This window comes from Martes martes, assembly GCF_963455335.1.
Source record: "Martes martes genome assembly, chromosome: 3".
In the NCBI taxonomy this organism is placed as follows: Eukaryota; Metazoa; Chordata; class Mammalia; order Carnivora; family Mustelidae; genus Martes; species Martes martes.
Genome location: NC_137890.1, coordinates 195,468,667 through 195,489,396, shown reverse-complemented (window position 1 = coordinate 195,489,396; position 20,730 = coordinate 195,468,667). Strand labels below are relative to the sequence as shown.

Genomic DNA, 20,730 nt, shown 5'->3' with positions numbered 1-20,730 from the left:
TTTGCTAGAACCGCTCTCGTGGGTGTGAGGATTAAAAGGAATCAGAGGAGAGTCGAGTTGAGGGACCCGGAGTGGCGACCGGCTCCGTAAGGGCCGCGGTCGCAGTCCCGGACCTGACTCCGGACGACGCCTGGGCGCAGTGCACAACCGTGGCTCCTGTCCGTGGCGCGTTCCCTCCGCGAGGATGTTCCCTCAGACTCTGGGAAGGTCTAGAACATACCTGGACCTGGAGCCCCGACCGGGAGAGGTCAGGGCCCGACGGAGACGCACTTCGGGGCTCACCGGGCGCGCGGAAGCCGGAGGGCGGCGGGTGGACGCGCGGGTCTGCGGGCGAAGCGCGCCTCGTGGGGCGCGGCCGGGCGGGCGGGACGGGGCCAGGGAAGGACCGCGGGTGTGCGCGAGGCTGGGAACCCGGGACTCGAAGAGCCGGAGCGCCCAGAGGCTGGAGCGGACCAGAGCCGGACGCGGCGCCGGGGCTAGAGCAGCGCATGGGCCGGCGAGGAACGACGTGCGGGCGCTCGGCCAGGCCGGCATCCCCGCTCCCCGCGCGCTCCCGCCTCGGGTGAAGGTTTGTTTCTTCCTTTGAGGGAGGGAGAGAGACAGAGAGCACGGGGTGGGGGGGGGGGGGAGCAGAGGGAGAGCAGACTCCCCAGGGGCGCGGAGCCCCAGACGGCTCCATCCAGGACCCCAGGGGTCACGGCCCAAGCCAAAGGCGGTCGCTCAACCGACTGAGCCAGCTAGGAGCCCCTTATTTTATCATCTTTAAATTGATCTGGAAAAATTATATACTGTGTTTATTTGTGTGTCATCAGCAGGGTGCTTATGCAATTTAAACTTCCTAGTTCAAATGTTCTTTTTCACGTATTGTTGAACTTTCTTGAAGTGTTACTATTCATCTCGCGATCAGTGCCTACTTTGCCAAGTCCACAAGAAGAAATTCCACTTCGGCTGCGTCTTCGTAGTGCACAGGACAGACAAAATGTGACAACCAGAAAAGAGAAAAGAAATAGCTTGAAGGATAATTCCAATTTTCTGCTCAGCAGTGGCTAATACAGTTATCCCCTGCTGTTTCTGACTGCCGTCCACTCAATTTGACTGTTCCCTGGGGGAGCTACCCTCTGCCCACGAGCATCTGAAGCCTGTTTTTATCTTTAACCTGTGTGCTTCCTTGTTTTCTTTTTATTTTGTGTCAATTTGCAGTACCCAAACACCAAGGATAATGACTGAAGAAAGAAAAAATTAGGATAAAACTTGTGGTGGGAAAGCAGAAAGATTAAAACCCCTATAAGGATTATAATAATTTTCTCTTTTCTCTTTATGTTTTGAAGTTCATTTTTTACAAGCAGTATTTTCAATGGAAAATTTCCAAATATTCATAATGACTAGAGTTCAAAATGGATTTTTGTTAAAAACTATTTTTACTAGGCTTCCCACTCTCGTTCACGAATGCAGTTTCTGAACTTGCACCATCTCAGGGACAGGCTTGAGAGCCAGACTTTTCTCAGGAAAAGAGTATTTTTTGAATAAATACGTTGTGGGAATGCAAATGTTCCAGCAGTTTCCCAAGAGAGGTATAAGGCTGTGTGACTGCACATCGCCACACACCAAACTCTGACAAGTCAGGTCAGGGCCTTCTCTATCGCTGTGTTAACTTTCCCCCAGGCCCCACATTCTTGGGGCACTGAGTCATCATTATAAACACTGTTTTGGCATCGGGATTATTTACCTATGAAATAAGATTAAAATAAAGATACAATGTCATGAGGTTCTGACTATATGGAAATATACACTACATTTATTTTAAGAAATACTGAAAGTAGAAAGATATCATTATAAGACATCATTTTTTGTAGTATTTTATCATTTTTTTTGAGTGGTTGTTTATCGTTTGGCTTCTGCATCTTGACAATAATGCTGTACAGCCAATGGGACAGACACACTGGATTCCTGTTGGACGTACATGATTTGTACGTCATATGCCCAGCTGGCTGGTAAGCGACAGAGGCAGGACTCCATCCCAGACTTTCCCAGAAATTTCCTTAAAATAAGCAAGACTTATGTGACAGAGATGAAGTCCAACTCAGGAAAATATAATTCACTATATTAACTACTTATATCTGTCTGTATTTGTCTTTGAAATATTAATCTTCCTTGTGAATCAGAGACTATGAGTAGGCAATATCACCAAAGGAACTGCACGATAAAATCAGTTTCTCTGGTTTGCTAATCCTATAAACGTCCAATTCATTAACCAAAACAAATTTTTACCATGGTTATTATTATAATTTTTGATTTAGTGAGTTGCCTAAATGTTTCTATTCCTGGTTTAAAATATATACTTCATTAGTGATTATATTTAATACTGTGTAAATATTTCTACATCATTCTACCCATATATATGGGAAGTTGGTTTTTGACTCAACCCTTACCTGAGCACATTCACTAAGGGCACAGGTCGAGGCCTTAAAAAACCTGGGGGGTTTGTCCCTTACACTTGAGAAGAGGACACAGACGTTCACCCAGCAGTCAAAGACCCAGTGAACAGAACAAGTCTACACAAAGGAACATCTAAAAAAGGTGCCTGAAAGTCTATAAAGTATCATATTTTCTTTTTTTCTCCAAACTTTAAAGGAAATAGAAGCTGCATCTACAAACATTAAAAAAAAAAAAACAATCTTGACTAAAGACCAAATTTGAAGGAGCACGTGGATGGCTCTCTCAGTCAAGCATCTGACTCTTGGTTTTGGCTCAGGTCGTAAACTCAGGGTCCTGGGATTAAGCCCCGTGTCAGGCTCTACCACTCAGCAAGGAGGCTACTTGTCTCTCTCCCTCTGTCCTCCCGCCCCTCCTCTCTCTCTCTCAAATAAATAAATAAAATCTAAAGAAAAAGAGAGAGACGGCGAGAGAGGTTCATATGATATATAATATTATTGCAAGTGGAAATGGTGAGAAGTGGGCTGATTTGTCAGTAAAATACAAGGTGAATTCAAGACAATCTGATGGTTAAAATTACATGGAAGATGAGGAACAGAAAAGAATCCGGGACAGCTGCAGTTCCTGATTTAACGAAGGTGTCAGTGAGTCGTTCCAGGCAGTGAGTTGAGAAGCGCAAGACAAGGAACGTGTTGCTTTTGGAAAGGGACGAACTCCGTGTGAGGCAGTTTGAGTTTGAAATGTTTGTGAGACATTCATAGCGTAAGGACCTGTGTGGCCAGAGCGACTCCATCTCAGTTAAATGGCCATTTTGTTGTTTGTGGAGCAAAACTTAAACGGACCCTGCCCGCCCCCCACCCCCCACCGCGAGAAACTTACTTAGAGGCAAGTCTGGGAAACCAGTAAAATATGGTCGGCCGGTCCCTGATAACAGCCCAGAATACAAGGACGAGTCGGGCCGGGCGGAGACATCCAATCAGCAAAGCGCACATACTGTCTCCCTAACCACCAAAGAAGGTAAACCCCGCCTTTGGGGCGCCAAATTTGAGCGCCAATTCTGACCAGAGTAATAGGTTAGGTCAAACAGCTACTCTAGGGTCAACTGTAATTCAACTGGCCCCCGTGTGTGACCTAGCATGACTGTGCAATGCTACAATCTCACTGGCCGCCTACGTGTGGCCAGGCTTTTGCTCTATAAAAGTTAGTCTGCGAGGCTGGGCGGGGTCGCCCTCTTCGGAGGCGGCCCTGACCGGTCAGTCGATTCTTGAGCCTGTAAGCGGGGGGTGGTCACTCTCTTCGAACACGGCCCTGGCCGGTCAGTCTGACTGCTAATGCTTGGCACAGAATAAAGCTTTAAATAACGTTCACCTTGTCTCAGTCTCGTTCCTTTGGTAACGGACCCTAACAATAGAAGCCATGAAACAAGAAGCCCAGTATGAGACGCGGCGCTCAGGGCAGGTGTCTCTGCTGGAGACAGAAATGTGACAATCAAAGTGTAAAAGATCATGACTTCGTGGAGTGGATGAAACTGACTTCACACGTACTTGCACAGCATTTGCTCTGGAACAGGCATCTTCTTCTTCCAAGTGGGTTTACAAACTTTAGTTTGTGTAATTTGTGACTCTACGAGGTCAGTGTGAAGACTGGAAAGGGATACCCTCGAGCTAAAGCCCCCAGAATGAGAAAGAGGAAAAGAGATCTGAGAAGACAGCTAAGAAGTCGCCAGGGAAGTGGGAGGAGACCTGGCGAGCTACAGCGGCAGGAACGTCAAGGGAAATGGGCGCTTCGAGTCGACAATGTCTAAAGCACAAAGGGTTCAAAGTAAGGCAAGAGCTAAACAAGCATGCATGGGGTTTTGTGGTGGTGACATTGTCATCGCCCTTGCAAACTTACAGAGGATTTGGTTTAGTTTTGTGGGCAGCAGCAGGTGAGCTATCGAAGGGACTGGAACAGAGGCCGTGAAAACAGCAAGTTAGGATACCGTTTTATGAGTGTATCCTGAAAAACAAGGGAGAGCGTTGTAAGGGAGACTTTTGTGAAGGGTATAGTTTTACGTTTCTGCCAGTAGAGAGGGAGACAAAAGCTAAAACAAAAATAAAATGAATAGAGGGGCCCTGGGGGGCCCAGCTGGTGACGCTCCCAACTCTCGATTCCAGCTCAGGTCATGATCTCAGGGTCCTGGGACTGAGCCCGTCAGGCTCCACCCTCAGCAGGGAGTCTGCTTGGGAGTCTCTCTCTCCCTCTCCTTCTGCCCCTCTCCCCGCTCCCACACATGTTCTCTTTCTAAAATAAACAAATCAACCTTGGAAAAAATAAAATGAATAGAGGGCCCTGGGCAGCAGGTGAAGAGGGGCTGACTTTGGCCCGAAGAGAAGAGCACATTCCATTAAAACGACATGTTCTCTTTTTGTCTGGGGGTAGGGAGGTACAGGGATATGGTACATCCCAAGTGTGTGCACGTACGTGTGTGTGTGCTGCGAGACAGCTGTTAAAGGACAAGTAGAAAGTAGATTTTCCTGCTGTGATTCAGTTTTCTAGGTGAATGAGAGGTTGAGATTGTTCAAAATATCAAGAAGTCGTGGGCTTTTAAAAACATGAGGGTTTGATATTTTCTCTAGATGAAATAAAAGACGTATTAAAAATTTCTTATTAAAGGATTTATGGGTTTCTGGAATCCAGAAATTATCAACACATACTAATTTATGCCTCAAAAATCAGTGCTCCTTCTTTCTCTCCAGATAAAAAATTAAACTTTTGAAGGATTCACAGTTGGATTTTATGAATTGGACAGACGTAAAAGACAAAAAGGGCAAGACTTTGCGGAGTGTTGGCCTGAGGAAATATACAGGTAAAAATTGTTGTTCGTGCAGAAAAATATACTCTAGTAAGGGAATATGGATTAGGCCAGTGAGATTATGGACATATTTTGAGCTTTTTAAAATGATTTATTTATTTATTTTAGAGAGAGGGACAGAGTGCATGTACAGGAGCAGGGGAGGGTCGACGGGAGAGGGAGAGAGGCAGACTCCCTGCTGAGCCAGTGCCCACTTGCTCGGGGCTGGACCTCACAACCCCGAGATCAGGACGTGAGTCAAAATCAAGAGGGGGACGCTCGACCCGCCAAGCCCCCGTTGACCCTTATCTATGACGCCTAGAACTGCGGTTTCCGTTATCTTACTTGCTGCATATTTAACGACTATGCTTTTTTTTTTTCCTCAAAGATTTTATTTATTTATTTGACAGACAGATGTCACAAGCAGGCAGAGAGGCAGGCGGAGAGAGAGAGAGGGGAAGCAGGCTCCCGGCTGAGCAGAGAGCCCGACGCGGGGCTCGATCCCAGGACCCTGAGATCATGACTGGAGCCGAAGGCAGAGGCTCAGCCCACCGAGCCCCCCCGGCGCCCTTTAACAACCATTCTTTACCACTTTTCATTGGTATCACCAGTCTGTTCAGAATCTAGTTCTCAGGGAAAGACAGCCGAGAACCGCCCCGGGAATAAATTTATTAATAATAAACTCTTCATTAATCCACATTAATGGGTGATTCCATTCCCCTCACAGGAATTGGTTTAATTGTCTCTACATGATAAATCGCGAGCCAACGACATGAGAAAGAAAATATGCCACTTTCCAGGGATGGGCACTTTTGAACATATCCTTTCTCTAAATGGAGCCTCAGGGCAAGGGCCACATGATGTCCCTGTTCACTGGTCTCCATGTGGTGCCTTTGGCTGCAGCAACCATCATGTAATACTGAGAATTACCTGAAATAAAACTGCATGTCAGGGGCGCCTGGGGGGCTGAGTCGGTGAAGCCTTCAGCTCAGGTCATGGTCCCAGGGTCCTGGGGTCGCGCCCCTCTTGGCCTCTCTGCTCAGCGGGGAGCCCGCTTCTCCCCCTCCCCCGCCTGCTGCTCCCTCTGCTTGTGCTCTCTCTGTGTCAAATAAATAAATAAAATCTTAAGAAAAAAACTAGCTGCTCGACGTGATAGAGAGAAAAGGACGGAAGAACCTGGTTTGCTAACCAGTCTTGAAGCCGGTTACCCCTCTGCTTTGTGTGATAAGACCATGTAACCAGGAACAGAGCCTCATTGTTCAAGCTACTGCTGCTGCGGCTTTGTCCTGCCACCAGCCGGATGTGACCTAACTGGCAGTTATTTTGCCATTTTTGCTTCCACAAACTGGTTACGAATCAATTTGTTTCAACTGCTTTTACTTGGAGGATGTTTAGGGAATAATACCAGCCCGACAAAGCCCAGGTCAGAATCCTCTTTCCTTATCATTAAAATTATTTGACATTAAAATAATGCCTGAAGGGGGTGCCTGGGTGGCTCAGTTGGTTGGACAACTGTCTTCGGCTCAGGTGGTGATCCTCGAGTCCTGGAATCGAGTCCCGTGTCCGGCTCCCTGCTCAGCAGGGAGTCCGCTTCTCCCTCTGACCCGCTCATGCTCTCTCTCTCACTCTCTCTCTCTCAAGTAAATAAATAAAATCTTAAAAAATTTTTAAAAAAAAATAAAAAAAGTAAAATAATGCCTGACGTTTTGTTATAAAAGAGTCAAATTTTTAAAGTTTTTTTAAAACAGTTTTAGTGTCCTTTATTTTTTTTAAATAATTTCCCCCCCCAACATGGACTCTAACTCACCACCCTGAGATCAAGAACCGCATGGTCCCTCAGTCTACCGACTGAGCCACCCGGGAACCCCTACAAGAGTGAAATTTTTAGATTATGTTTCAGAAGTATATGCAGAGGAAAGGTGAAATATGGGAAACAGTGAAGCAAAACACAATGCTTTGGTAAATAAATAATATTAGAAACACAGAGTGGTTCAAAAAGAAAACAAAATCAAAACCACCACCAAAAAAACCTCCTGAAATAATTGCAGACTATTGACTCCACTCATGTTTACCTAAAGATTGGCCAATTTTCTAGGAAAACATCTCTTAGGTCTGGTTCTTATTACAGGAAGTGACATTTCCAGAGAATTGTGTAATGTAAAATTCCCTAATGTTAGTTCATAGGTCAAATCCTAACACTGATCTGTAGTTTAGATTGTGACAATCTCATTAATAAAAAGCTCTGTTATTCCTTCTTTTACATTCAGAAGCAGCTCTCATATATGATTTTATAAAGTTTCTTCTAAGAATAATACATTAAAAGCTATTCCCCATGTAGGCTTAACAACTTCTTGTCATGTAGAATGTAAGAAATAAAAGTAACGAAAATCCCATAGAAAGGAAATGGTGACCCCAGGGAGAAAGAGTGAGTATCTTCATGTTACAAACAAATAGCCTACATGTATAAACTATTTACTTAAAAAAATAAACAAGGGACGCCTGGGTGGCTCCGTGGGTTAAAGCCTCTGCCTTCGGCTCAGGTCATGATCTCAGGGTCCTGGGATCGAGTCACACATCGGGCTCTCTGCTCAGCGGGGAACCTGCTTCCCCCTCTCTCTCTGCCTGCCTCTCTGCCTGCTTGTGATCTGTCTCTCTCTGTCAGATAAATAAATAAAATCTTAAAAAAAATAAAAAAATAAAAAATAAAAAGATAAACAGGAACTTAAGTGGAGAGTCTGTGTACAACTAGAGATAAAAGAAACCATAAGGATAAGTAGTTTTTAATGAGAACACTGAATCCCAGAAACAGATTTTTTTCCCCAAAGTCTTACATTTGCAAATTGTAATTTGCAAATATACAATTTCAATTCAAATATAGGAGTTGTGACCATTCAAGGAAAAGGCAACGGCACTTTCTCTTCTCACAAGAAAGACCCACTATTCTTGCAAATATCTTCCTCTTTTTTTCCCCTAAAGTGAATTTCAGATTATCTACATTTTCTAGAAACTAGCATTCATCAAATTGTAACTAGGGGATTTTTATTGTCTGTTTTGGGCCTAAGTCCTATAAGTAAACTAAATCAAGAAGAAACTTATCAGTTAAAAAAATTTAAAAAAAATTTTAGGGGGACCTGGGTGGCTCAGTCAGTTAAGTGTCTGCCTTTGGTACAGGTCGTGATCCCAGGGTCCTACAACCAAGTCCCAGCAACTGGGTCCTTGCTCAGCAGGGTGTCTGCTGCCCCCCCCCACTTGTGTGCTCTCTCTCTCTCTCCACCAAAAAACAAGTAAAATCTTTAAATTTTAAAAAAAATTTTGTGTGTATAATTTTAAAAAGGAAAAACAACCTCCCTCCTAACAATAATAAGAAATAGTAATTCCTACTGCTAGTTAAGAGAGAGTAGAGACCTGAGAAGTAGAGAAGGAAAATTGAGACGCGATGGGCGGAAAGACAGAGAATAAAGCGATAATTAAAAGTTGTGATAGGGAAAATGTAAATATGTAAAAATATTTCTAAAAATCTTCAAAGCCGGAAGAGAATATGAAATGGATCTTTTAATACTAAAACTACAGTGGGCGAAGGGAAGCCAAGTAGAAACACATGATAAAGGAAATAATGCCAAATACCAAGGATTCTTCATGATATATTTACCCATAATAATCAAAAGTCTTTTAGAAAAATATGCATGGAATTATTTTCTCTACATTTTACAGTTAAATTCATAAGACTTTTCTTCAAAAGAAGGTGGCATTAATTTATTTGAGTTCATCTTTCCTCATCACGGTGATTCTGATTCCCATACTAACCCAATTGAGTTAAAAGAAAGCTTGTCAGAGATACTGTTTTCATTTCTTTTTTTAAAGATTTTGTTTATTTATTTGACAGACAGAGATCACAAGTAGGCAGAGAGAGAGGAGGAAGGAGGCCCCCCACTGAGCAGAGAGCCCGATGCGGGGCTCGATCCCAGGACCCCGAGACCATGACCCGAGCCGAAGGCAGAGGCTTCACCCACTGAGCCACCCGGGTGCCCACTGCCTCCAGTGGGAAGAAGCAGATAAAGTTAGTATTCTATACCTAAACTGAACCTGAGTTTTCTGAGAATTCAATTCTCTTCAACTACTAATGCTAATAGCTCCAAACAGAAGTAAATGGAAAAAACACAAATGAGTACAGTAAATTTAGGTGTGAGGAGAAAGAAAAGAGCTGGATATATTCAGTGTGGCTTTCTCTGTCGTTGGCAGTTCCGTATTAAACAGAACAATATAGAACAATCTAGGGACGCCCCGGGGGGGCTCCGTGGGTGAAGCCTCTGCCTTCGGCTCAGGTCATGATCCCAGGGTCCTGGGTTCAAGCCCCGCATCGGGCTCTCTGCTCAGCGGGGAGCCTGCTTCCCCCTCTCTCCGCCTGCCTCTCTGCCTACTTGTGACCTCTGTCAAATAAATAAATAAAATCTTAAAAAAAAAGAAAAAGAAAAAGAAAGATCTATGGTTGCTCCTATTTTCCCTAATTTTTGTATTTGCTTTTCCAGCTGCTCCTATGGAGCAGGATAAGAAAACGGCTCGTGGACCCCGCGCGCCTCTCTAACTCTGCAATCTGCCCTCTGTCTCTCATCGCTCTCTAACTCTGCTATCTGCCAGCCCTCTGTCTCTCATCGCTCTCTTTTCTTTTGGTTACATAACTCACTCATTGATTCTAATGACTCTATCATCTTTTGGTTATACAAATGTATTAAGTCTTTTTAAAAAAGATTTTGTTTATATATTTAGAGAGAGACAGAGAGAGCATGAGTGGGGAGGGACAGAGGGAGAGAGAGAGAATTTCAAGCAGACTCTGTGCTGAGCACAGAGCCCGACATGGGGCTCCACCTCACAACCCTGAGATCATGACCTGAGACTAAAATCAAGAATCAGACCCTTAACCAACTGAGCCAACCAGGCGCCCCAACAATTTATTAATTCTAATGATTCTATTAACTCACATTGACTGTGACATCTATGGGCAGGAGGTATACGAACTTTGGAAAGACGTAGGAAGACAGGTGAGACGGTTCAGATCAGAACTATGATTCATAGCTAATGGGGTTCAAGTCAATATGACCTTTTCCTGTTTCAAGAATCAGTAACTGAAGTCAGGTCAAATTTCTTATTTCCCCTCAAAGCCTGTTGCAGTCCCAGATTTTGTGTCTGTTTAGACAAATATATTAGAGTCTTCTCAATTTTCTGTTTCTGATTACCTCAATTTATATGAGAAAAGCAGAGCAAAATGTTAGCCCATGTATGAGGGAGAGGCCCAGAGCAGACTGCCCCAAGATGAGCCACTTTGGCATGATCCTGAGCTGACGGCATCAACACCCTAAGAGCGCAAGAAAATCTTTTTTTTTTTAAAGATTTTATTCATTTATTTGAGAGAGAGAGATCACAAGTAGGCAGAGAGAGAGAGGACGAAGCAGGCTCCCCACTGAGCAGAGAGCCCGATGTGGGGCTGGATCCCAGGACCCCGAGATCATGACCTGAGCTGAAGGCAGAGGCTTTAACCCACTGAGCCACCCAGGCGCCTCTCAAGAAAACTTTTGCCCCTCCCTTAATTACATAGAAGAACCTAACTGGGGGGGGGGAGGCGGGTCTTTCCCAGAATAAAGGTTATTAACGGAGATAAATTTTATCTTGAGTGATCGATCTGTATGATGGTGCGAATATCTAATCACCTGACATCTGTTCGCCTGACGGCTCTGTGAATTCCAGCCTTTCCTCTGAGGTCTGAGACCTCCACCCTCCTCTTCTTAGCTCAGGCTGACATATACACCTCGTTCCGCCGGGCTGTCTTTGGAATTTGCGTGCCTGTGTGGATTCCCATATGTGTGATAATAAATTTGATTTCTCCTGTTAATCTGCCTCATGTCAGTTTGAGTCTACGTCCCCCCAGAAGGGCTTCTGAAGAGGACGTGAAGCAGGTAACTTTTGGTCTGGCCGTTAAAGGGTTATACTTCCAAATATTATCTAAAGTTCTCATCCTCAGGCACAATAAACTGCGACTGTTGGCGACATACTCAACCCGAGTTCAGCTTCCCGGCGTCATCGTTATCAAGGGATAGGCAGCCCCGGGGAGCTGAGTCAAGGACTTCTAGGAGCCTTGAGTGTGTTCACCTTTAGCTACTTCCGTTCAAGATGCAAAATGTCAGACCCATGACAGAATGAGAGCTACGGGCCCAGAGGACGAAAGGCAATGGTGCCACTTCCTTTCTGATTCACAGCATCCTACAAATAGTTCTCTTTACTTCCTTATAACTAATGCTCATTATTTACATCTTTATAAAGATGAGTTAGTTTGTCCAAATTATCATTTCTTTCTTTCTTGTCCAAATTCAACCTAATACATACTCATATAATCAGGAATTGGATAACATCTTCTTGTAGATGCCCTACTTAATTCCTTTGATTGTAATTTTCTGAGAATAGAGAACAGAGTGTTGATTTTTTGGTAAGCTACTTTAAATCTTAATGATTAAATTAATTTATACATTATTAAAATGTATGACATTGCATACTTTTTGTATCATGCAAAGAATCTAATATATAAAAAGCATATAGTGGGGCGCCTGGGTGGCTCAGTTGGTTACGCATCTGCCCTTGGCTCAGATCATGATCCCAGGGTCCTGGGAAGGAGCCCTACATCGGGCTCCTTGATCAGCAGGGAGCCTGCTTCTCCTTCTGCCTGCTGCTCCCCTTCTTGTGCAGGTGCTCTATCTCTGTCTTTCTCTCTCTGACAAATAAACAAATAAAATATAAAAATAAAATAAAATAAAAAATAAAAAGCATAGAGTTAATGCTCAACTTTGAAGATACTAAAAATTGAATCTGTTTATTCAAAGATAATGATAGAACTGGAAGTGATCTTGAAATGGTTTAATCTCCTCTTTGGCTTCTCAAAAAGATCTTTTCTCAAAGATTTCTTTTTCATGGGATAACTTTATGGCTTATCTCATACCAAAAACCTTATAAAGAGGGGCACCTGGCTATCTCAGTCGTTAGTGCATGCCACTTTTGATATCAGGGTTGTGAGTTTGAGCCTCATGTTGGGTATAGAGACTGCCTAAAAACAAAAATCTAAAAAAACAAAACAAAACAACTTTATAAAGATAACTTCTTTATTTTGCCATCTCCAGGACATATTACTACCTGTTTCTCCTTTTAACCCTAAGTATATATACTGTTTTCTTTAGATGTTTAATCACATCCCAGCTATATCCTTCATGGTGACATGTAAGCCCCTGAGGGAAACTACAGACTCCTTCCTAAAATGCAGATACGCATACGCACAGCCACTTTTTCACACACATTTCTGAGGACCTTGAGTGGATGCCCACTCATTCCTGTCTTTTTAAGTGAGGCGTCCAGTACCTATTACAAGGACAGATGGTCCCTTGTATCTCTCTGGCTCCTCAGTATGGAGATGACGGTATGGAATGCGGCAAGCGATAGTGGGAAGAGTCATGTTGATGTAACAGTGAAATGGCAAACCATCATTTCAGGGACCTTTAACTTTTTTAGGGGCTTTAATTAATGAATGCAATCCTAGAATGGCTTTGAAGGAGATGACCACTATAGAAAAAAATCTCTCCTGCCATGTGAAGTGAAGCTAATCTAAATTCTCCTGATTAAACATTTTTCCTCAGGATTTCCTTAAGAGAAAACATACAAAACGAGGTTAATCCTGGGAGTCTGGAGCCGGATGTAATCAAATTATTGGCACCAAAAGAAGGGCCTAGGCATTTCTAGGAAAAACTGCTTATTTCACAATTGTTTGATAAACCACATTAACATCAGGATGTGGATGTATAATGATTTCTCATTGTGTAACTGTTTCCTTTCCTCGTAGACTGAACAACTACGCTAAATGAGATGAAAACCACGGAACTCAAACAGGATGTATAGAGACTCGAATAATGTACATGCTCTCATCCATGACTATGAAGTCAAATTCTAATGCTTGATATAAATTTTGTCTACAATATTTATTATTTGGGATCATGTTTGCTTCACCTGGTATAAATGATTGAGTTCTGAGGTAACATTAAACATCCTCATTAATACACATGTCACCGGAGTCACGGAAAGAGAGGAGTGTGCCTGAGAAGGAAAATGGCCTGCGATGGAACGTGATCGACACCAAGGAGTGAAGATGCCAGGGCGTGTGGCTACATGGGCAAACATGAAAGACTTTCTTAACATTTAAATCTGTTTAAAAGATAATCAGCTCCCCAATTTTGACAAATGTATCATAGTAATATGTTAATAAAAGGAGTTTGGAACAAATGGCTAGTCTTTCCAGCTTCATAAATTTTCTGTAAATCTAAATATATTTAATTTAAAAGTTTTTTTTTAAAGATAACTCACTGAAACCCAAATAATGACATTGTAGTGTGTTACTAATAACATATATGGAAACAAAATGTATGACAACAACAGCACAAAGGCCAAGGAGGGAAAAGTAGAAGTATACTGTTTGAAGTTTCTTATGCTATAAGAGCAATGGCTTAAAATCTATTGAAAGTAGACTGGGATATATCAAAGCTGTATATTATAAGCCCCAAACAACTGTTAAAATAAAAATAATGATAGCAAATAAACCAACAAAGGAAATAAAATATTATCATACATAATACTAAATTCAAAAGAAGACCCCAAGTAAGTAAAAAAGAAAACAAAAATAGGACGGATAGAACAATAGCTTAATGAGGGACTAAAATCCAAACATATCAATTATCACATCAAATGTGAATGTTCTAATTTTTTTTTTTTTAAATTTAACAGGCAGAGATCACAAGCAGGCAGAGAGGCGGGCAGAGAGAGAGAGGAGGAAGCAGGCTCCCCACTGAGCAGAGAGCCCGATGCGGGACTCGATCCCAGGACCCTGGGACCATGACCTGAGCCAAGGGCAGAGGCTTTAAACCACTGAGCCACCCAGGCGCCCTGTAAATGTTCTAATTTAAAGGCACCTGGGTGGGTCATCAGTTAAGCGTCCACTCTTGATTTTGGCTAAGGTCGTGATCTCAGGGTCATGGAATCAAGGCTTGTCTTGGGCTCTTTGCTCAGGGAAGTTGGCTTCTCTCTCTTTCTCCCTCTGCCCCTTCCCCCACTAAAGCACGTGCGCTCATGTGTGCACACACACATGCACGCGCACATGCACACTTGTACACACTTTCTCAAATAAATAAAATCTCCAAAATTTAAATAAAGGCAAATTTTGACTGACTGAATAAATCATCAAGACCAAATTGTATGTTGCCTAAAAGCCCATTTTATATAGGAACACAGAAGTTAAAAGTTCAAAGACCTTGATGTAGACTGATCAAAGAATAGAGAAGTACAAATTACTCATGTCAAGAAGTAGAGGTTTCACATCATTATCGATTCTAGTATAAGTTAATATTATAAACAAAATTATGCCTATAAATTTGACAACTTAGATAAAGGGACCAATTTCTCGAAAGACACAAACTACCAAAGCTCACTGAAGAAGAAATAGATAACTTGAATATCCCTATAATTATTTTTAAAAAATCAAATTTTGTAATTACAAACATTTCTACAAAGAAAACTTCAGTCCCAGATGGTTTCACTGGTGAATTGTACCAAACATTTAAAGAAGAAATAATATGAATTTTACATCAACTACTCCAGAAAATTTAACAGAAGGGAGGGGATACTTGCCAACCCAATCTGTGAGGCCCAAATTACCCTGGTACCAAAAAAACAATATGACAAAAAAACACCAGCCTCCAGTACAGCAATATTAGGTAAAAATATGCTCCTGTTCTCATCAGGAAACAAAATAGGAAGAATCTGCTTTGATTTTTAAAAAATTCAGGTATCCAACACCATAATATTTGTACTTTAATTCTATTATTTGAGAAAATGTAAATGGAATGTTATTAGGAATCTAGAATTCCTCAAACTGAATTCTTATTAATAGTTTTCTTTTAGTATTTTCTATTGTAGTAGATACACCATAAAATATGCGGTTGTAACCATTTTAAGTGTACAGTGCAGTAGCATTAATTCCATTCACAATGCTGTACAATCATCACCACTGTCTGTTTCTGAAATCTCTTGTCACCTTAACCAGAACTCTGTACGCATGAAGCAATAACTCCCCATTTATCCCTTCCTCTAGACGCTGGCAACCTCCAGTATACTCTCTGGCTGTGTGAACTTGTCTCTTCTGGAGAGACACATGGAATTATGTTCTTCTGTGTCTGGTTGATTTCACTCAGCAGAACATTTTCAGGGTTCATTCATGTAGCATGAATCAGAAAATCATTCATTTTGTTTTCATGTATATTTGAAAATAGTTGGCACAAAAATAAGCAAGAGTAGGCATATGAAATTTTGATATAATTGTTTTGATTCATTTTCTAAGATACAATAGTTTCTTAAATGAACCTTAAAAATATTATCAAAATTTGCAAGAAACACTATTTTTCTGAAGACTCAACCCATTACTAAGATTTACTCCATTTCTAAGCCTTGTGGAATGAGGAATGAGGGGATGCCTTAAGCTGGGTCATTATGGGGTTCAAGGACAGGTTAGACACGGAGACAGACAGACTGACGGCAGAGTGGCGGTGCTGAGGGTGGCAGAGTGGCGGCAGGTGGCGGTGCTGAGGGTGTGATGCAGCTGAAGGGATCCGTGGCACATTACGTTTGGTGATAAAAACCCTACATTTTATTAGTGCCATAGGATTGATACTTTCACACTTCCGATATTGAAATAGCCTAATCAACAACATAATATCTACTCAGTCTGGAGAGAATGCTACCAGTCCATTTTGATTTGGGAACTCCTTGCAACAAGTCCATGTCACCTCGGGGGGTAGCAATATTGCATCGCTGGGACTTCCACTGCGGACCATGGAGTCCTTTTACTCTTTTGTTTTTAAAATAAAATTAAAATGTGTTTATTCCAACCGAGAGAGAACATAAAATCCCAAGGGAAGGCCTGAAGAGAGATGAATGGAGCAGATTTGACATGGGTCCAGTGCTTTTGGTTATTGGTTCTGGAAAGAAGAAATGTGGAAAAGACTAGGTCACCCTCAACCTTTTGTTAGTTGAATCTTTTTGTTCCCCAAAGATTTTATCTATTTATTTGAGAGGGAGAGAACAGAGGAAGAGGGAGGAGCGGACTCACTGCTGACTGAGCAGAGAGTGGAATGCGGGGCTCAATCCCGGGACCCTGACACCATGACCTGAGCTGCAAGCAGCCACCTAACCGACTGAGCCACCCAGGTGCCCCTTGGTCTCTGAGTCTCAGCTCTTGTTCTACACCTGCCACTGGGAGAAGAAGTGGAAACAAGGAAAGAAGAGTACTAGGAGGACTGGGTTCCTGGAAACGACGTATCACACCAAGAAACCAGTTACTGAGGATCTCAGAGACCCAAGAGACATGGTCTAGCACGAAAGAATTTTCTGGAATAACTTGTACCCTTTCTTCATTTTGGTTAGATTTAATATTCAGAAACGATGACATCATTAGTCACTCAATTTCTTTTTTTTTTTTAAGATTTTATTTATTTATTGGAGAGAGAGAGAGCATGAAAGGGGAGAGTCAGAGGGAGAAGCAAACCCCCTGCCGAGCAGGGAGCAGGATGTGGGATTCAATCCTGTGACTCCAAGATCATGACCTGAGCCAAAGGCAGTTGCTTAACCAACTGAACCATCCAGGCACCCAAGTTACTCAATTACTTCAATTCAGATTTCTCCAAACCACAAAACAATCAGAAGGAATTATAGTAATGATATATTTCTATAAAAACTAAATGCATTTAAGAATATTTGTTTTAAAAAAGGCAGCTCTGTAAATTAATTTCCCAAGTTAAATATTTTAGATGGAAAACTGAAAAGGGAGGGGGTTGGAGAGAGCCTTTATTGAAATAGGTGAATTAAATTATAGTACAGTTCCTCGATCATGTCTACATACCAAAAATAAATTGGTAATACAATTAACTTATTTTAACCAATATTATTATTCAACTTATCTAATGTATACTAACAAATATTTTTGAAAACCCTATTCTAAGTACTTCCCTTCCCTTTTCATATTGTCTTTCCTGCCCTTTACTTTTTTACTTTGCTTTTTTTTTTTTTCCTACTGATTACATGGTGATATGAGGTGCGATCTGTCTTACAAATTCCTGACACTGAATTTAAACCAGCCATTTCTAAAGAATATATAGCACATTTGCTATTTGGTTAGTTGTTATGTATTCTGGCAATAAGTAAAGCCTTTTGAACTTGGCCTTTTCTTCCAGTAGTTAGTCATCTTGTCCAGTTATCTTTTGAATTTGAATAATACAGATAACCAAGATCAGAGAATTCTGAAGAAAAGAATAAATTAATGTTATGAAAGCTATAATTTAACACAAAAATAATTGTCCACTTCACAAATTATCTTTCAATTTAGCAAAAAATGTTTATAATAGAAGCTTCTAGTCAAAATAGTTGTACGACCAACACGTAAGTGAAGCCTTGAGTGACAGACAAGCAATCAGACCAGTAAGTACTGGAGCATAATTCATCTGGACAGGAGCCATGTTTCCCAGAGGGATTTTGATCCAGTCATTGGAGGTGAAACAAATTCTTAAAGATATCAGACTATACCTTTAAAAAAACAAAAACAAAACAAAATTTGTGCCATTTAGCACACCTAATAGAAAGAGGAACCAAATGGTAATGACTATGTCATTAAAGTTCTCCAGCAAGATTCTATGGACGGTCACCTAAAGACAAATTTGGCTTCCCAGTGTAACTATTCAAATTGGTAAAGTATTTTAAAGTTTTGGTTTTAAGTCTATAATGTTAATTATCTGTACTTACATTTTTTTAATCTCCATTGATCTCTGAGTATTTAATATCATTTTATTAACCCGCAGTCTCTGAATCAAATTTCATACTCTAACACATTTTCAAAGACATTATTCACTTTTTAGCTTGAAGATTAGATGAGATACAGATAATATGTCTTGAAATAATCATCACTAGAATGATGAATTACAAAAAATCTAAAAATGTTTTAGGAAAGGATTGTGTTAGGTTTAAAAACTTTGCAATATCTCAAAATTGACATGTTTCTCTTCTGACATAAATATTAGGCCTTTACACATAAAATATGGCTCTCTGGGCTGTATGTTTCCTGCTTGGGTTCTGCCCTTTGTGTTTATCACACGATTCCCAGAGTCACTTGTGACTAATTTCCAGAGCACTGTGACTCAGGGTGGCTGTTGCTCGTCTTTTCTTTTTTGCCTACATGGCTCTGCTCCTGGCCTTCATTTTTTGGTCATACTTCCATAAATGAGCTTTCTCCATCATTAAATAACTTGGTCTCATTGCAGTGCTGTGGTGGTGTGCTTCTATATTATGTGCTTTTATTTACTAATGTCTTTTCATAACCATCACGAACATGATAGTACATCATGGAGGTCTACTGTAGATCTATTGCTTTAATTAACATAATTACACTATCTGTAGTGCAATTCTTATCCTTATATATTCTTATTGAAGTATCTTAGAATACGAGCTTTGGTCTTTAAAGACTTATAAAGGATTTCCTCGGAGAGGCTTAGTTACTCTAGGCATAAAATATTTAATTTAGATTACAAGAATTCTAATGTTTATACTTCATTTTAACTATCAACAACTAAAAGGAATGAAAAAAATTTCTTTAAACATGCCAGAGAGTCTCATTATCTATTTCTTTGTATGTTAATAAATAATATTTAAAAGTAAACCAAATATTCAGAAAATTCTAATTAAACACACAATTAGTAAGAATTGCCACTACAAGTGGAAAGTTATAAGAAAGGCTACATCTCACCAACTTCTGAAAGAAAAAACACAGAGATATGCTGCACATACATTTCCTTAAGAAGGCAAAGTGCAGAGAGCTGAATTTTGTGAGTTTACTTTGTTTAGGGAAGGGTCAATTTCCCTTGCAGTTAACCGACAACGGTCCTCCCCTGCCAGGCTTTGCCTCTCAGTAGGACCCTGCCCTTCTCTCCAAGAAAAAGAAAGATTCTCTCTCAAGGGCTAGAAAGTATATTGCCAAATACTCACAAGTAAAATCTCTGAAGAAAGTTCTTGGAAAGATTTTTTTCAACGCGGAGTTGAGGGTGTTTTGTTTTCCCTTCCAGGCAGTGAAGACAGGACTTATCTTTTCTACGTCTTCCTTTAAACAGATGGAGAAACTGGGGAGTGGGGAAGACTGCGAGATGTAATCTGACCCTGCCGGCAGCAGAGGGCCGGGAAGGGAGTTGAGGATCCCACAGCCCAAAGCCGCTCCTGTCTATTGGAGCAGAGAGGGAGCCTGGGGCTGGTTTCAGAGATCCCGGGCGGTTGGGACGACCCAGGCTTCCTGTTTAGGTCACTCCGACAGTATTTAGGCTAATTTTGCCAAACTCTTTGAAAGGCTTTTCTTTTAGGGACGAAACAGAGGAAACAGCTTCCACTAAGAATTCACGGTTACTGTTCTTAAATAACCCTTTCTTCTACTTTCTAGGATTCCTTCTGTATCAGTTGAAAAAACAAAGCACTTTCCCCCCCAGAGTTATATATTTTTAAAGCAATCTATATGTAGCATTACACTGTTACTTAATAAAATGAACTTTTTTCCAGTTTGTTTTTTCTTCAAATTATTTTATCCATAATATCGGTATACTTGCGCAAAAATCTGGGGGCTACTCAAGTTTCCTATGATTAGAGAGGGAATATGCTGCCTTTTCTGTTGCAGCACGTCGGGCTGTGAGCCCCACAGCTCAGCTAGTTGCTGGTGTTGCAACTTGGGTCAAGTATTTAAACTCTCTTGTGCCTCTGTTTCTTTTTCCCTAAAATAATGATAATAAAAGTTCCTAGGTTTGATATAAGAGTAAATGTATTAATACATATAAATGTATGTGTACATATAGCACATAAAGTACTTGAGATAGGCTCCACACATAGCAAACCTTCAATATATGTTAACTATTGTGTTTGGTACTGTTTATTGTATGATGATGATATTAACATTTTACATGATTTATAAGTACGTAACTCTGTCCCTTTGCTCTGCTGTAGGCTGCTGTCATTGAGGTTAACCTTTAGGATTTTCCTAATGGAATTATGGTCGGACTAAGATCGGACTAAGATCACTAGAGCTTTCCTAAGACCTCAGAATCCACGACGCCCTGAAGGCTTAGGTCACTTGATCGGAAAATCCACCAGTGTCTTGTTTTCTCCGTTTCAGATTGTCTTTACACTTCGGCTTTTTGTGATTCATTCCTTTGATCTCTAGTTAAGGGGTAACTTTTCTTCTGTGTTTTTAATATTTAGTGAATAACTATAAGGTGTCCAGCTCATAAATCACGACGTTTAAGTCTCACAACTGGCTTAGGAAGGTCTTCTCTTTATGATGTAGGTGCCCAGGGCAGGCCACCCCA

At 41.2% G+C, this 20,730-nt stretch overlaps 1 protein-coding gene across 3 annotated transcripts in view; it reads right to left on the bottom strand.

Moving 5' to 3' along the window:
• TFPI (tissue factor pathway inhibitor) overlaps positions 1-19,629 on the bottom strand; it is a 68,638-nt gene extending 49,009 nt beyond the window's left edge. For 2 of the 3 annotated variants that reach the window (XR_013966567.1, XM_080798935.1), the window contains exon 1: positions 19,373-19,606. The gene's annotated coding sequence lies outside the window, so the exon portion shown is untranslated. Of the gene's footprint in view, positions 1-19,372 lie in introns of all 3 variants that reach the window. The other variant, XM_080798936.1, reaches the window with a different exon arrangement.
• Between the last annotated feature and the right edge of the window lie 1,101 nt (positions 19,630-20,730).